Source organism: Capricornis sumatraensis, chromosome 22, assembly GCF_032405125.1.
Source record: "Capricornis sumatraensis isolate serow.1 chromosome 22, serow.2, whole genome shotgun sequence".
NCBI lineage: Eukaryota > Metazoa > Chordata > Mammalia > Artiodactyla > Bovidae > Capricornis > Capricornis sumatraensis.
This window is the reverse complement of record NC_091090.1, coordinates 43199130-43211439: the sequence shown is the minus strand read 5'-3', so window position 1 is coordinate 43211439 and position 12310 is coordinate 43199130.

Here is a 12310-nt window from a genome sequence, read left to right as displayed (position 1 = left end):
TAATCTTTTATTGGGTGCATGGAACATCTTTTCAGATGAAACTTCTGGTAGTGGTTATATACTTTTTTCAAATTATTTTCCACCAGCATATCAGATCAGACAAAAGCAATTTGTCATCAGGCAGCGGGTTTGTCAATATTACTAAGAAGAATAGTTGAAATATGTTGATAAACTAAATATCACTAAAGATTAAAGAAATCAATTCTAAAACAACAGCTCCATGGCTGCCCAATTTTTAGGAACTCCTCAGTTACCCTAACATAGAAAAAGTGAAAATGTTAGTCACTCAGTCATGTCTGACTCTTTATGACCCCGTGGACTGTAGCCCACGAGGCTCCTCTGCCCATGGAATTCTCCAGGCAAGAATCCTGGAGTGGGTTGCCATTTCCTTCATGAATTCAAACATGGCTTACAATTATTAGCTACTTTCCTAATGCCTCCTCTTCCAAAATAAACTCCTGGAAGATTAGAATGCAAGTATCATGTCTCCTTCCTCACTGTCAATCAGCCTTTCGCCCTTCACCCCAAGGAACTACTCAGGTAAAGCCTCGATGACTCTTTAATGGCTGAATCCAATTAAGTTTCTTTAGTTAAAGGATCATAAACCAGCCTGTGCTAACTTAACATGTAAGAGGAATTTACTAGAAGAACATCAGTCTCTAAACTTAAAGGAAGACATACAGGTAGCAAGAGCTAATCAAAAGTCTTATCAGGGATCTCTGCTGGCATTACATTTGTGCCATCCCTGGATCACTTGGTTCAAATTTCCAAGTCCCAGAGCCCATCCAACTTGCTGAGCCCGGGTCGCACGCTCATCCCATGACTCAGAATGACAGAACGGAAGTCCCAGTTTGAGATGTCAATGACTGACTGACAATGAGATCAGCCCTGAGCTGACATCCCTTCCCCTAATTCCTCTATTTCCCATTCTCTCATAGTAAGTGCATCACAAGTTCTGGTTAAAATAACTGTATTGATATTATTATGACTCTGTAAATATTATTTGCTGATGGGCTGAGTAGTAACTGTGATTAATGTTTCCTGTCCAGGGTCTTTTTTTTTTTTCTTGGTAATTTTTTCACGGTTTCTTTCCTCTCATCCCTATTTCCTCTCTCTGTTGAAGAGTCTGTAGGAGAAGAGCTTACGCCCCACTCGGAGGTGGCTCTTGCTCATTCAGGGTCCTGAGGGGTGGAAGCTGCGGATGAGACTCCAGTGGCCAGATGAGCGCGCCAGTCCTCAGCAGGGAACTGCTGGTCTGTGTCTACAGGGGGCACCTGTGCGCCTCGAGACCAGTCTGTGTCCTCAGGCTGGGTAGCCATCAGCCCAGGAGCTGGAGCAGTCCGTTCACCCCGAAATTCTCCCTAGGTCACAGCCTTTCTCAGCAGCAGCCTGCTCTTCCTTTGCAGCCTCCTCAGGATCTTTTTCAGAAGTAGAGCTCAGTCTTCCCTGGTGGTACAGACAGTAATAAACCCTCCTGTGATGCAGGAGGCCCAGGTTCCCATGTCTCCTTCATTGGCAGGTGCGTTCTTTACTCCTAGTGCCACCTGGGGACCCCCCCAGGTTTTCCGTGTATCTATCCAATCATCTTTTTAATTGTCAAATACTCATCAATTATTATGCTCCACAACTCATAGATTGAGATCTATAGATTTCACTTTTATGTAGGAGACTTCATTCCATAAGCTTTTCTACTCTTATTTTTATATACTAATAGGTTTCAGGGTGGAGTGATAAGCTGGTAAACCAAACTTTTGCTCTTGGAACTCCAAATGGCAACATATAGAAGGCTTTTTCAGCAACCATTTGGTTTCTCCAAAGAACACTCCAGTATTCAGTTGGGGAGGCATGGATTTAGCTGATGGGATTTCAAAAAAAGGAACAGGAAAAAATTGGGGTGTGGGGAGTCACACATATTCAGCTTTCCAGATGGTGCAGTGGTAGAGGATCCGCCTGCCAATGCCGGAGATGCAAGAGACGGGGCTTTGATCCCTGAGTCGGGACGATTCCCTGGAGTAGGCTAAAGTGGCAACCTTCTCCAGTATTCTTGCCTGGAAAATTCCATGGACAGAGGAGCCTGGCGGGCCAAAGTCCATATAGTCCATGTGGTCTCAAAGTGTCGGATACAACTGGGCGAATGAACACACAAATACATTCAGCATACAGACTCACTTATCATTTCCCTGTGAACACTGTACTCCACTTCCAGTTCCCAAAGAACCCATATGTACCTCCAAGTTCTGAGCCTGTCCTCAAGTCAGTGACCTTCCGTCTTGCAAAACTGCAGCCACCTTGTTAATTCTATAACTTTATTCCTCTGTTTCATTTCAGTGGGTGCTTTGGAAAGAAAAGGAGTGAATGTGGTCAATTCACCATGCTTTTCCAGACTCCCAAATTTATTTAACTCAGGAATTAGATCCTTAGGGTCTGATTTTCTCAAAGTCATTTCTTTTTTGCCTTTAATCCCTTGCTTTTGAGTTCCATTTCCCTCTTACTAAAGTATGTCCTTTAGATTTTAGGTATGTGAATGAAAAATTCTCCATCTTTTATCACTTTCACTAACAGCTTGATGGATTTTTACCAGGTGAACATATTTGTATTTGCTTCCCAAATCAGAGTTTTGTCAGCCACACAATAAGCCTGTGTTCTCTATTCCAATCACAAACCCCTCACTGACTCAAAAGTAGTCACTATCCTAACTATGATAGTCATAATTTTAAAAACTCTTTAAGTATATATTTAGACTCTATCTTCTTACTCTTATTTTTCAATTTGATGTCTTTTAAAAAATATTTTATTGAGGTATAGTTGATTCATAGTGTTGTCTTAATTTCTACTATACCCAAAGTGATTCAGTTAGACATATTATTTTTCCTATTATTTTCCATTATAGTTTATCACAGTGTATTGAATCCCTGTGCTATACAGTAGGACATTATTGTTTATCCTATTATAATAATTTGTATCTGCTAATCCCAAGCTCCCAACCCTTAAGTCTCCCACCCTTTCACCCCTTGGAAGTGTACAAAGGAAAATAGTATTCCATTGTATGTATATATGTGTATGATAACGAAGATGTATATGTATCATGTCTTCTTTATCCATTCATTTCTCGATGGACATTTAGGTTGTCTCCATGTCTTGGCTGTTGTGAATAGTGCTGCTATGAACACTGGGGATGCATGTTTCTTTTTGAATTATAATTTTGTCCAGATACATACCCAGGGGTGGAATTGCTGGGTCATAAGGTAACACTATGTTTAGCTTTTTGAGAAAGCTTCATACTGTTCTCCATAATGACTGCATCAATTTACTTTCCTTCCAACAGTGTAAGAGGGTTTCCTTTTCTTTACCCCCTCTCTAGAATTTCTTATATGTAGGCTTTTTAAAGATGGCTATTCTGACTGGTGTGAGGTGGTACCTCCTTGTAGTTTTGATTTGTGTTTCTCCAATAGTTACGTTGAGCATCTTTTCACATGTCTTTTGGGCATCTGTGCATCTTCTCTGGAAAAAAGTCTATGTCTTCTGCCCACTTTTAGATTGGGTTATTTGCTTTTTAATATTGAGTTGTCTGAGCTGTTTTAACGTTTTGGAAATTAAGCCTTTGTCAGTCATTTCACTTGCAAATATGTTCTCCTAGTCTGTAGGTTTTCTTTTCATTTGTTTATGGTTTCCTTTGCTCGTGTTTGATTAGGTCCCATTTTAAATTTTTGTCTCTATTTCTATTGCCTTGGGAGTTAGATAATATCAATGTTTTCTTAGGTCTGTATCGGAGAATAATTTACCTACGTTCTCTTCTAGGAGTTTTATGATGTCGTGTCTTATATTTAAGTCTTTAAGCTATTTTGTGTTTATTTTTGTGTTACAGAAAGAGTGTGGTGGGTCCAGCTGCTTGTCGCTCAAAAACCAGTAAGCAGGCCAAGTTGGTGGAAAGGAAAATTTGCTTTCTTTCAGATGCCAGCAACTGAGGGTGGGGGAGGGTAGGGAACATCAGTTCAAAAGCCAACTTCTCCCTCCTCAACAAGCAGTGGGGCAAGAAATTTTATAAACAGAAGTGGGGGGCGGCCACATGCAGAAATAGCACAGTCATCCCTAACAGTCATCTTCAAACTGATCATCAGTGGTCTGGCCAGCGTCATCTTGGTGGTTTTAGGTACAGTTAATCTCCAGTTCCAGGGTTCATTTGTTCCCATTTCTTTGTGGCCAGTTCTTGGAATTGCAGCAGCTCACTTCCTGGGTACAGTCTGGTCATCCTGCAGTTAACTTCTCCACCTGGTGTTTTAGTCTCTGTAAGACAGCTCACAGGCTATGGCTCAGAATATTATCTACAGCCCTTGAGAAAGAACGAAAGGGCCTTGACTCTGCTGAATGACTACATTATTGTTATTTAGTCTCCTTTGACTGTTATCCTTTGTTTCTACATTTCTCTCTTCTCTGATTAAACTTCTTTGACTAAAGTTTTCCACAGGCAAAAGGCAGGCAGAAGACATGGTTGGGGCTGGGGGCTGGGGGGCAAGGACCATATGGTCCTGCTCCATTTCAATCCCCGCTTCTCTTTGGAGGAGGGACAGGTACAGAACAAGACCAGGAATAAACTTTCATAGTACCTGGACAAACTTTGGAAAATCACTAGACACATTAAAATGAGGATAATAATAAAAATTCATCTTTGTATTTTTCTCTGAATATATTTTTCTCTTAATGGTTAAAGCAGATGGACATATATATTTCATAGGCCACAAACAGGCTGCTTTGGCTAGCCTAAAGTTCAAAGTAAAGGTCAGAATGACTTCCCCACACCTCAGTATGTGAAAATTTCCTCCATCATTTTCCCCTTTTAACTGTAACTCCTTTCATAGGAAGCATTGATAATCAATATATTTTTCCAGCGTTGCCAGAGTGGTTCTTCTGCTTGCTCTGGCCCATCCACATCCCTCATTGCTAGGCCTTCTTTTTATTTATATGTTTGCCTAGGTTGTCCGTGTTGGGGGGAAACTAATCAGATACCATGAACAGGCTCAGAGGTTAATAAGGAAATGCTTTGTAGGCCACACAGTTTATCATCTATACCCAACTGTCACACAAACATTGCACATGTGCTTTAAGCAGTAAATTAAAGGCAGCAGTGCTACAGATCATGCGTAGTTATACTCTGTAACGTCTTTACTGGACAACTGTTCCATCTTGAATATTAGGGTCAAAAGTATGGTTAGAAACAACGCAATTATCTTCCATTCGAAGTCTGTGTTAATCAAAATCAGATCAATGTTCCAGGAGAACTTTGCTTTCTTAACAGAGAGACAAAACCAAGTTCAGTCTTGCATCAATTTACTGTTAATAACAAAATTCATTTACCTAATTTAATTCAGTCTAATCTTAATCCTGACAATATACAAAACTCTTTTCTCAGAACTCCTTTTTAATAAACCTTTTATCATCTTCTGGATCCAAAGAAATTTGTCCTGTATTTCCTCATCCAGAAACAACTGTAGGACAAAATTATTATCATTTTTTTCTAACCAAGAACATCTCCATTTTTCATACCTTTTCTTCACACACAACACATATCTGACTTGCTTTACTTTCTAAAATGGTTCCCTTATCATTTTGATATATCACAATTTTTAATCCTTGAATACATTAACAAAACCAAGAAACAAGTGATTAAAATGTTACACCAGCACTTTCTATTTGGCAAACTTAAGAACATATTCTATAACCTTAAAAAAAAAAAACTTTTTTTCATAGCATAATTTTTCTTCAGTGTTACAACATGCATGTTTAATAAACCAAAACATCTTTAGTTTCCCTCTTGGTCTTACAAGAAGACAAAAGCAGGTAAATTTAGATTTGTTTGATTTATAAGTGCTTATTTCTGTTTAAGGCCAGTTAAATAGAGCTCTTTTACAAATAAACCTCAGCAATATTATCCAAAGACAAAAACACATATTGAGACATACAAACATCCAGATAAACAGAGATCTCATTGTTTCATTTTTTTTTACATTTCATGAATTAGGCATTGCAATTAAACTTATCAGTCAGAATAGCCAAATTTACACACTCAATTTTAAAAGGCTTCCCTTCTTTTCTTTTTTCTTTTTGATTTGAATTTTTACCATTAACCCGAGACTGAAGATCCAGGCAAAGAGGACTGTGTTTGTATTTCAAGGACATGATAAGTGTTAACTTCAGATTTTCTGCTAGGCATATTTTTGTTTCCTCAGGGTCTGAAAAAAAGTGTTTTATCAAGCTGGCTTTCCCTAACAGCATATGCACAATGAAGCATTTTTGTATTTTTTTTTAATTTCAAGAATTTCATCTTAACCTATCTTCTCCAGACTCTAAAGAATATGTTTTTTTTTTGTTTGTTTTAATTTCAAGAGTTTCATCTTAATGTATCTTCTCCAGACTCTAAAGAATACTGTTGCCAAACATACATTGTCCAAAAAAAAAATCATTTCTTTTTAGTCATAATTTCATGGGTAAAATTTTCCTTAATAAATTGAACCTGAATGGACCATTTTATATAAGTCAACAAGAGTACCAATCATACAAATAGAATGCACACTCACACAGCTATTACAAACACTCTTTGAAGGTGACCGGTACGAAATCCCAAACAAACACTTCCCCAACATAAACAGTCCTCAACAGTAGTCAGATGTCGGAATCAACTGGCAAGAAGGCCCAAATAGTACTTCATGCTTCAAAATGGTCCTCAAAGGCAGACAGACATCAGAAGCAATCGGCAAAAAAGCCAAATAGCAGTCAGTGCTCACAAACAGTCCTCAACGGCCGTCAGAACCAATTAGCAAGAATGCCCAAACAGCATTAGTACTCACAAATGGGAAGGTTGCCTGTGTGCACACCAGTGGATTTACCTGGTTTTGGAGTGTGTCAGCTCGTCCCAAATGCAAGTTTCCATTCCACCAAAGAAAAGCATAAGTTGGCAACCAGTGCCAAGCAGGGGAGAAACAGGGAGGATCCTCAAAACAAATGGTTTTGGCAGCAGCTAGAAATGTCCCCCCAGTTCCCTACTTGGGGCTGGCTAGCCATAAACAACTGGAGAAGGAAATGGCAACCCACTCCAGTATTCTTGCCTAGAGACTCCCATGGACAGAGGAGCCTAGTGGGCTGCTGTCCATGGGGTCGCACAGAGTCAGACATGACTGAAGCGATTTAGCATGCATACATGCATTGGAGAAGGAAATGGCAACCCACTCCAGTATTCTTGCCTGGAGAATCCCAGGGACGGAGGAGCCTGGTGGGCTGCCATCTATGGGGTCGCACAGAGTTGGACACAACTGAAGCGACTTAGCAGCAGCAGCAGCAGCATAGATTTTGTATGGTTGTGTTTTCATTGTCATTTGTCTCAAGGTATTTTAAAATTTCCTCTTTGATTTCATTGTTGACCCATTGGGTTCTAAGTAATATGTTGTTTAGTCTTAATGTAATCTTTTTCTTCTCATTTCTTTTTCTGTGGTTGATTTCTAGTTTCATGCTATTTAATGCTTTTGTGGTCAGAAAAGCTGACTGAAATAATTTATATATTCTCAAATTTGTTGAAGCTTGCTTTGTGTCTTAGTATGTGGTATGAGGATGTTCCACAGATGCAATGCACATGAACTTGGGCAAACTCTGGGAGATGGTGAGGGACAGGGAGGCCTGCAATCCATGGGCTTGTGAAGAGTTGGACACGACTTGGCAACTGAGCAACAACAACATGAGGATATTCCATGTGCACTTGAAAAGCATGTGTATTCTACGTTTTGTTAATGTAATGTCCTGAAGCTATCAATTAGTCTAACTGTTCTAATGTATCATTCAGGATAATTTGATGCCTTTTAATCTAATGTCTTTTATTTCCTTTAATCTAATGGTTCTCCTCACTCTTTTTCATACAATTTATCTACTGAACTCAGCTGTCTGACTTGGGTTCCCCACAGTCTGGATTTTGCAGAATGTGCACTAATGGTACTTTCCTTGTGGCTCAGCTGGTAAAGAATCCGCCTGCAACGCAAGAGACCTGGGTTTGATCCCTGGGTTGGGAAGACCTCCTGGAGAACGGAAAGGCTACCCACCCCAGTATTCTGACCTGGAGAATTCCATGGACTACAGTCCATGGGGTTGCAAACAGTTGGACATGACTGAGCAACTTTCATACTAATGGCATATTTCAGTATGTCTTTGTCCTCTATTTCCTGTAAATTGGCAGTTGAATCCAGAGGCTTTGTCAGATTCAGGTTTAATCTCTTTGGTAAGACTACACATTATTATGAATTTATGTATGTAAACTTATTTAATCCATTCTAATTATTACCCTTATTGAAACTCAAATTATCCCATCTTTGACCAATGGAGAACTTCTTCAAGTTAGCCTTCCTGGGTCCTCTGGATGTGACCCTAGAAGTGTTTAATAGTTCCTCTGCTCTCTGGTATTACAAGATATATTATGTTGATACTATACTTTTCCTCCGCCAGATCTAGAATCATCCAATTCTCCAAGTAATCTTTGCTTCTTTAAGTGGGAGTTGGTATTTCAAAACTGCAGTCCAGCTGGTAAGAGTGAACACTGCTAGTGAAAATAATGCAGGAAACTAGGTATTTGATACTCATGATTACTCATTTCACCCCATATTACATATATATGTATATGTGTGTGTGTGTGTGTGTGTGTCTGTGTGCGCGTGCGCACGCTCAGTCGTGTCTGACTTTTTGCAACCCCATGGACTGTAGCCTGCCAGACTCCTCTGTCCATGGGATTTCCCAGGCAAGAATACTGGAGTGGGTTGCCATTTCCTGTAATACTGCCATCATCAATACACTGAAAAGTTAAATTTTTGCTAATGCTCTTCCCAAACTCCTCCCCAGTTTTACAGTAATTTTGTACCAATATTTCAGATTATAAATCCATCTCAGATTATATCCTTTGTGGCTCTCAGCTCCAAATCTTTGTTTGCTGTGCAATAATGGAGCTGAACTCTGCAAATACTTCTCCAATATCAGCTGGCTTAATGTTAGGCTTTGTTAATGGAGGATGCTCTTGGGAGTGGAGGCGCGGAGGCACTGGAGAAGAAAGAGGCTTCTCTTTCTGATTTTTGTGTGCTTATCTCTTTGGGCTCCCCTGCAGAGACTGTGGTTCCTTCCAGCAGTGCCCACAACAAGCAGCAGCTTCCCAGGGCAGTCTCCCCCAGAACACCGTGTTTTAGATGGCTTCATGGAGTGTTATGCTGCTGGCATATTACCTTCCTGTAAGTGGCTGCTCTGGGCACTTTGCAGTAAACTCTGATAAAGTCACTTCTCTCTGGATAGCTTCTCCAAGAACTCCGGGGAGGATTTAATGGGTTCCATGGGGGCCACCAAAGAATTGATGCTTTTGAATTGTAGTGTTGGAGAAAACCCTTGAGAGTCCCTTGGACTGCAAGGAGATCCAACCAGTCCAGCCTAAAGGAGATCAGTCCTGAGTGTTCATTGGAAGGACTGATGTTGAGGCTGAAGCTCCAATAATTTGGCCACCTGATGAGAAGAACTGACTCATTTGAAAAGACCTTGGTGCTGGGAAAGATTGAAGGCGGGAGGAGAAGGGGACGACAGAGGACGAGATGGCTGGATGGCATCACCGACTCGATGGACATGAGTTTGGGTGAACTCTGGGAGCTGCTGATGGACAGGGAGGCCTGGTGTGCTGCACTCCATGGAGTCACAAAGAGTCGGACACAACAAAGCAACTGAACGGACTGACTGACTGACTGACTGATGGGGGCCACAGCAGTGAGCCACAGTCATGCCCTCTTCAAGTAGGAGGTAGCTGGGGCGTGGGATCGGGGGCCAGGGCCAGGGTGTTTCTTAGTTTAAGAGTGGTGGCTTCTCTCCGTATCTACTCTTCCTCCCATATGTTATAAGTGTTCTCTTTGCCTGTTTGCAGTCAGCCTCCTTTCATTCCAGTTCTATTAATAATTCTTCATAGTATTGAACATAGTCCTCAGTTCAAATTACTATGTAGTTTCTATCTCTTGACTAGACCCTGACTGAGACAAACCCTCTTTTAGTCTTGGCTCCAAATGTAACATTTCAAGTCACTGTGAGTAATTTTGGTTACTGAGCTTCACTCCTCAGGAAAAAATTCAAATAAATGATAGTCTGAGTTCTTTCATTTTGATAACAAATACATTTTTATATTTGAAACTCAGTTTTGCTGGACACAGAGCTCTTGGTTCTCATTTTCTTTCTTTGAGTATTTTAGATATTTCACCATTTTCTCCTCACACGAAGTAGTAATTTTGAAGTATTATGGTAATCCAATTTTCTTTCAGAAATATTTTTTTACCTAAATGACCATTTTAAGAAATGTAAAGTATAGTAATTTTACTACCTAGAATATATCTTTATTCTCAGTGTTTTCAGGTACATAGCATACTCTTTCAGCATGAGACTTCAAATACACATATGAATATATATGTGAATATATATGTAAATAGAATATATGTACATATGTTCTATTTCAGGGAAAGTTCTCTTGAATTATAATGTGTTATGTTCTGTTAGCTAGCTATGGTTTTATCAAGAACTTTTAATCCATATGTTGGATTTTCTTTACTTGTCCTCAATATTTATCTTTTCTCTAAATCATTCCTACCTGTTTTATTTATCTGAAATCTCATCTTCAAAGTCTAGTTTTCTTGAGCATCATCTGTGTTTACTTCTGTGTTCCTTCTAGATCAGTATTTATCTGAAACTACTTTTTGTCCTTATTTGTAATTCTTTCCCCAATTGTTACTTTCTGAAGGTTTTTAAATTCCAATTTCTCTTTCACGTTTTATATAATTTTCTTAGTATCTTCACAGTTTTGATCTGATTTTTTCTGGCATTGACACTATGTAATTTTGCATTTGTGGTTTGATCTCATACTCTTGTATTTGGGGGTCTGTGGCGTTATCTATTATCTAGTTTTGTAAACATTGCCCCATCCATGCATTTTTGGTTTCACTATACAGTCTGTTTTGAATTGGTGATTCATGGAGATTCGAGATTCATGTACTGCTTTCTTCCCAGAATCTGTTTATATTTTACGGACTCATGAATACTTCCTTTCAGTCCTTAGCTGGGTATGACAGGAAGGTACTAAGGTTGTTCAGGGTGTTGTCTGGATTGGCAATGGTGTGTTACATCACATCCTCATTCTTGACTGATGACTTACTTGGTTATAACATTTTAGGTTGTCCACAGTTTCCCCTCTGTACTATGTTCCGCTATCTTCAGGATATTTTTACTTTTGACAATATGGCTTCCATTGTAAATGCCATTTCTTTCTAGTTAGGTTATGTTTTAACTGCTCCTATTTAAGATCATTATTTTTCTCTTTGTTTAAATTCATCATGTATGTGTTATATATGTATATGTTATTTTCCCAAGACTTGATGTGTGGCCTCAATGTAAAGAGTCATCTTTCTTCAATTCTGGAAAATTACTGGCCATTATTGCTTTTTCCCTCTTTTGGAATGCCTATCAGATATCTGTTGAACCTTCTTATATAAAACCTCTGAATTTGTTGGTTACAAAAGGCAATAATTTTATTCTTGGCTTAAGCCAATTAGAATTAGATTTATTACTGAAACAGGAACACTCTTACTTTCTCAAAAGCAAAGAAAAAGGTGGTGCCTGAAGCTATTTGATTAACTGTAACTAGGTATCCTTGAAACTTAAACTATTTCTGAACTTTCTATGCAAGTCAATAAATTCATTTCCTTTTTCTCCTGTAAATTGATTACAGGTGGATTCCTGACAACTGCAGCGGAGTCCTGATTAATATAAATGTCTACATGGAGCAGCACTATGCCAGGTGCTGCCTAATCAGTGGTATTCAAAACAAAGTCTGGGTCTCCAATAATCACAGTATTTACACTCATTCCATTCTCTCTTCATTTATTTGTTCTTTCTTCCTTCCCTTTCCTCCCCTACCCAAACTTGGAATGCATGTTTAAACGTTACAATTTCTTCACAGTTGACTTTTTAAAAATTACTTATTATTGAATTTTTGGCTGCACTGTGTCTTCATTGCTACACTTGGGCTTTCTCTAGCTGCGGCCAGCACGGGGGAACCGGGGCTACTCTTCCTTGTGGTGCATGGCCTTCTCACTGCGGTGGCTTCACTTGTTCTGGAGCACCAGCTCTAGGCATAGGCTTCAGCATTTGGGGTTTACAGGCATAGTTGCCCCAAGGCATGGCAGATCTTCCCAGAGCAGGGATCAAACCTGTGTCCTCTCCATTGGCAGGTGGATTCTTAACCACTGGACCACCAGGAAAGTTGATT